The sequence below is a fragment of the Lactuca saligna genome, chromosome 2, assembly GCF_052625555.1.
Source record: "Lactuca saligna cultivar CGN05327 chromosome 2, ASM5262555v1, whole genome shotgun sequence".
NCBI lineage: Eukaryota > Viridiplantae > Streptophyta > Magnoliopsida > Asterales > Asteraceae > Lactuca > Lactuca saligna.
In genome coordinates, this window is record NC_136418.1 from 170,732,157 (window position 1) to 170,738,524 (window position 6,368).

General features: G+C 36.5%; 1 non-coding gene across 1 annotated transcript; it reads right to left on the reverse strand.

Moving 5' to 3' along the window:
• Window positions 1-6,049: 6,049 nt before the first annotated feature.
• TRNAY-GUA (transfer RNA tyrosine (anticodon GUA)) lies at window positions 6,050-6,135 on the reverse strand. Its single transcript is given in 2 exon segments — window positions 6,050-6,085; window positions 6,099-6,135. It is a non-coding gene; the product is annotated as a tRNA-Tyr (tRNA).
• Window positions 6,136-6,368: the final 233 nt, after the last annotated feature.

A 6,368-nucleotide genomic window follows, 5' to 3' on the forward strand; every position in this document is an offset into this window, starting at 1 on the left:
ATGGAGTTTTTAACCCATGGATCCTATGGAAATGAAAGGTCATGGGTATTAGGGTTTACATGGATGTAACCCTAATACTCCATACTATATAAAGAGGTCATTGGCACATGAAATGGCACTAGTGTGTGTGAGAACAAGGGTGGACCAATTTCTGTAAGTGCTTAATATTCTCTCAAGCTTTCCAAGGAGTTTTGGTGATTTGTGATTCCATTTGAGGCATCCACATTATTGGTGCTAGGATCTCAAGACTCCAAGCAATCAACCACAAGAAAAGGTATGTTAATCTACTAAGGTTTTATATTACAAGTACCCCATAACATGCTAGTTAGGTTGCGAACCTTGGAAAATGAATATTTATATGTATAATAGAGAAAACATAGATCCAAAGTTTCTAGGGTTGCATGTACATCATAGGAGTGTTAGAATGCTCAAAACCCTTCAGTTTCCACCTGTGATAGAAGTTTTCATACAAGAACACACTATACTAACCATTTGTTTACGGGATTTCAATTCTTCAAATAGTTTTATTTTTATTGATAGAACAATTATACACTACAACAGGAGGATTGCAGGGATACAAACACATGGTTTTATTTTAAGTAATAAAGCTACTATACACACTGGTGGTAGCCAGGGTTTTCATACAGAAAAAAACTATACATACTGCTAGTAGCCAGGGTTTTCATCCAAGAACAAACTATACATACTGGTGTTATCCAAAGTTTTCATACAATACATTACTTTAACTTACTAGTGGTATCCAGGGATTTCATACAAGAGTTTTCATACAAAACTATACAATACAACACAACTAGTGGTAACCATACATACATACTAATACTTTCCTATACAACTACAGAAGACAGTAACGAACATACGTTTTGGTCTTAGTGTTTAAGACTACTTTTCAATACTAAAGAAAATATTGGATTTTCTTGAGAAACATACAAACATTTTCACATATTCAAAGATAGGTTTTCATTACAAAAACATACTTATGAACTCACCAACTTAAATATTGATACACTTTCAAAACCACTTGTATTCTCATAGAACCGGTAAACAGGTACAATCGCAAGTTTTGAAAAGACGGAGCTTTTAGAGTCGTGTCTCTTATACTTTTTTTTATACATTTTTTTGTTATACAAACTATGTATTGAACAGATGTAAATACCTTAATTATTCAATGTAATGGTTATGTTTACTTTGATAAGTATGATGCAATTGTTGTGATGTTGTACACGACGCCCTCCGCCCCTAAACGTTTCCGTCGTCTCGGTTTGGTGGTGTGACATGGAGAGAAAGAGGAAACCATATGGGGTTCAGACAGGGAGTTCGGGCGAAAAGACCAAGGTATGGGATCACAAATCAAGGAGCCAGCAAGGCCGCAACCATCCTGCAAAGTGCGGAAAGATGTGCGAGGGGATGTGTAGGGCGTGTAGTTCGGGCTACTTTAAGTGCGGCCGAATTGGTCATGTCAGCAGGGATTATACTGCTACCACCACCACCACCATAGTATCAGATCTAATTTTCTTTTAGTGCAATCAAAGGGGCTATAAGAGGTTCCAATGATCGAGTTTTTCAGTAGAAGAACATGTGGCGGCACCTGCTCCTGCTACATTGAGGATTACTGACGGCCGTCAGGGCCGGACGGAGGCTCCTGTGGCGAAGAGCAGAATCTTCCAGTTAATAGAAGAGGAGGTACATGTAGCTCCTAATGTTGTGACGGGTATGTATCTTCTCCTTCTCTCTTTATTTACATTGATTTGCCGCTTATGTTTATGTGTTTCATTATAGGATCGTTCTTAATGTACGATATATCTGCTCTGGTATTATATGATTCGGGGCTACCCGATCCTTTGTGTCGCTCGTGCTTAGCAAGCGATTTGTTGTTGCTCCGGGGGAGCTAGACTGTCCCCTTGATGTAGAGATTGCGGATGATAGTATCGTTCGGGTCGCGCGGGTTCACCAGAGATGTACACTGTAGTTGTTCGATGAGCAGTATTTCGTGGATTTAGTCCCTATTCCCCTGTGAGGGAATAAAGTGATCGTGGGTTTGGACTGGTCGAGCCCCAATGGGACAGTGATCGACTGCAAGCAATAGCTAGTGCGATTTATGACCCCAAGTGGGGGAGGCTTGGTGATTCAAGGAGAGAGGCCGCAATATGGACCGACTTTGTGTTCGGCAGCGTAGGCGAGGCACTACCTTCATCAAGGTTGCAAATGTTATGTCACCTATGTTATGGATACCCAGGAGAAGGGTAAGGCGACTAAGCATGATGTACCGGTTGTACGGGAGTACCCAGACGTGTTCCCAAAGGATTTTCCTGGGGTACCTCCAGAGAGCCAAGTAGAGTTCAGGATTGACCTAGTTCCTAGCACGACTCCGATGCCCAAGGCACCATATCGGTTGGCTCCTCCTGAGATGCAGGAGTTTTCTACACAGCTGCAAGAGCTTTTAGACAAAGGATTTATCAAACCAAGCAGTTTGCCATGGGGAGCCCCGATCCTGTTTGTGAAGAAGAAGGATGGGTCACATCGGATGTTTATAGATTACCGGGAGTTGAATAAGGTTATTGTGAAGAACTGTTATCCCCTCCCAAGGATTGATGACTTATTTGACCAACTTCAGGATGCATCTTGGATCTCCAAGATTGATCTGCGATTACGTTATCACTATGAGTTTGTGGTGATGTCGTTTGGGCTCACCAATGCTCATGTCGTGTTCATGCATCTCCTGAACCACATGTATAGAACGATGATGGATCGGTCTATGATAGTTTTTATTGATGATGTCTTGGTTTATTCCAAGACTCAGGAGCAGCATGAAGAGCACCTGACTTTTCACAAAGTTCTACAAGTGTGAGTTCTGGTTGCGTGAGGTGTAGTTTCTGGGGCACCTTGTCAACTAGAAGGGTATTCTGGTTGATTCGGCCAAGGTAGATGTCGTGATGCAGTGGGAGGTCCCGAGGTCTCCATCATAGATTCAAAGTTTCCGTGGCCTGACGGGTTATTATCGGGGATTCATCTAGCATTTCTCCAAAATTATTGTTCTATTGACCCGACTGACCAAGAAGTCGGTGACATTCCGTTGGGGGCCTGAGCAGTAGGAAACTTTCGAGACTCTTAGACAGCGGTTGTGTGAGGCACCGACTCTGACTTTTCTAAAGGGCTCTGACGATTTCGTGGTTTACTATGACGCGTCGATCACGGGTATGGGTGTAGTGTTGATGCATCAGGGTCACGTGATAATGTACGCTTCGAGGTAGTTGAAGCTTCATGAGGCGAATTACCCGACACACAATTTGGAGCTAGGGTTTGTGGTTTTCTCTCTCAATGGAACTATTATTTTCTCTCTCAATGGAGCATTCAAGAAACAAATAGTTATGTTTTGATTTTTGCTATAATATTAGTATATTCTCGATTAGGACTAGAGTTTAACCTATAGTCTCTTAAAAAAGACGAAACAAATTATGAAACCACACGCTTCATATGAAACCTATGGTGTACATCGAATGCTTGTAAAACATAGGTATTGTATGAACCTACTAATTTCCCCCCCCCCCCCCCCCCCCCCCCCCCCCCCGCATTTTATTGCTTCTACCTTGCATATAATTGTATTATGACATATGATGTTTTTTTTTTCAAAAAAAAAAAAAAAGGAAACCGTAGGTTTCATAAGAACCTACGATGTAAAAACGGTTAATACATAATTTGTGCAATGACAACTTACATAATTTGTTCACTGACAACTTATAAATTGTAAGTTTCTTGCCGAAAAGTAGATTTCGGGTAAAATACTCTTTGGAAAATCGTAAGTCATTGAGAGCAAACCATAGATACCTTAAAACTTACAGTTTTGATTTCAAAAATGATTTTTTAATACTAAAATCGAAAGAGCAACCGAATTAACAAACCTGCAATTTTAGTGCCTAAAAATATAATAACTCCTATTTTTTTGCTAAAACAAATAAATAATTAGTTTTTTTTTTGGCTAGTTTAGTAATTTTCTATATTTATTATTTTCGACATTTAGGTGGTGTTTGGCAAAACTTAAAAAATGAGTTTTTTTGACTTATTACCGTTTTGATACCGGTATAAGTAAAAAAAATGTTTGGGTAAAAAACAACTTATAGTTGTTGATAACCTCTAATGTAAACGGTTTCAGAGCAAGATTAACAGTAGCGATTTTAGAAATATGATATTAGCAACGGTTAGAGAGAAAGAAAGGGATTTTTTTTCTTTCAGATTCTCATAGCAGCGATGTCACAACATCCCTGTTTGGGGTCGACTTCAGAGGGGGTTGTTTGGTTCGAAAGTAACATTCGATTAGAGAGAGAGAGAAAGAGAGAGAGAGAGAGAGAGAGAGAGAGCACATGCGATGAATGTCATTGAGTGGCCCCTGTAACAAAGTGGAGAAGACGTGCAAAAGAGGGTAGTCGGTTGAACGAGAGCGAGAAGAATATGATGTTAGGTTTATTGATGAAGCGTACGATGATGTTTAGCGATGGGAAAATCGTAATCTGCTACTTTCCATGTTATGAATGAATTAATTCCCTTGAGACAGTGAATGAATTAGCTTTCCTTCGTTCCACAGAAAAATATTTCATTTAAAATTCATTTTTTCTTCCCTTAAAGCTAAACCAAACACATGAATTTGAGGGAAATAAAATCTTTTTTGCTCAAATTGCATTTCATTCCTACCAAACAAACAACCCCTTATTGTGATTTATCTTGAGTTAATCTAACTAATTATGGAAATAAAAAAATATTCAAAAGGTATATTACCAAGAGAAAATTACTAAACTAGCCAAAAACACTAATTATCTATCCCCTTTAGCCAAAAAATACCAATTATCCCATATTAGCCACTAAAACCGTAGGTTTCTTAGAGAAACCTACGATCAAACATAGTTGACTACGGTTAAAGAAAACTGACTACTCTTTTGGGAAATAAACTACTATTTCGAGGGTTGTCTACTCTTTAAGGGTCTGTCGATCGATAGTATATAAAGAGTTAGTCTTCAATATAGGCATTTTGTGTACTCTATTCAAACAGTTGGACTATTATTTTCTCTCTCAATGTAGCCTTCAAAAAACAAATAGTTATGTTTCGATTTTTGCTGTAACTTTAGTGTATCTCGATTAGGACTAGAGTTTATACCTATAGTCTTTAAAAAAAAACGAAAAAATTTATTAAACCACAGGCTTTATATGAAACTTATGGTGTACAACTAAACAAAGCACAAATTCTGCATCGAATGCGTGTACAACATAGGTATCATATGAACCTACTATTTTATTATTATTATTTATTATTTATTTTCCGTTTCCCATTTTATTACTTCTGCCTTGTATATATTTGTATTATGATATATATATGTGTGTGTGATGATTGTTTTTCAAAAAAAAAAAAAAAAAAAACTGTAGGTTTCATAAAAACCTACTATGTAAAAGTAGTTAATACATAATTTGTGCACTGACAACTTATACACCGTAAGTTTCTTGCCGAAAAAGTAGATTTCGGGTAAAATACTTTTTGGAAAATTGTAAGTCGTTGAAAGCAAACCATAAATACCTTTACGGTTTTGATTTCAAAAATGATTTTTTTGATATTAAAATTGAAAGAGCAGCCGAGTTAACAAACCTACGGTTTTAGTGCCTAAAAATAGATAAATTCTAGTTTTTTGCTAAAATAAATAAATAAATAGTTTTTTTTTTGGTTAGTTTAGTAATCTTCTATATTTATTATTTTCAATACTTAGGTGGTGTGTGGCAAAATTTAAAAAATAAGTTTTTTGACTTATTATCTATTTGATACTGGTATAAGTAAAAAAAAGTGTTTATGTAAAAAACAACTTATAATTGTTAATAACCTCTAATAAGTCAAAAAGTGATAACTAACCTACCTCTTATTTATTAAAAACTCCTTATTTCACCAAATAAATTATAAGTACAAAAGTAATAAATCTTTGAAAATGATAATATCAAATATAATGATAGGTTGACGTTTATTGTTGTTCAACGAAAATTTTTTTTTAACGAAAATTCCGACCTGCCGGATTCGAACCAGCGACCTAAGGATAGCTATGATCACACTACAGTCCTCCGCTCTACCAACTGAGCTAAGGTCGGCTTGTTATATATATATTTGGATTAAGAGATTTATTAATATTATTCTAGAGCACAATTCAGTTTTCCTTATCTTAGTATCATTATTAATCGAATTTCTTAAAAAAACTAGTACAATATAAACTTCTTAATCAAGTATAACGTTAGCATTAACGAATATTTTGTACCTTTATCATTGAAAATAATTGTTACATTTATTTTGAAATTACAAAAGAGATACATAGCTTATTATAGAA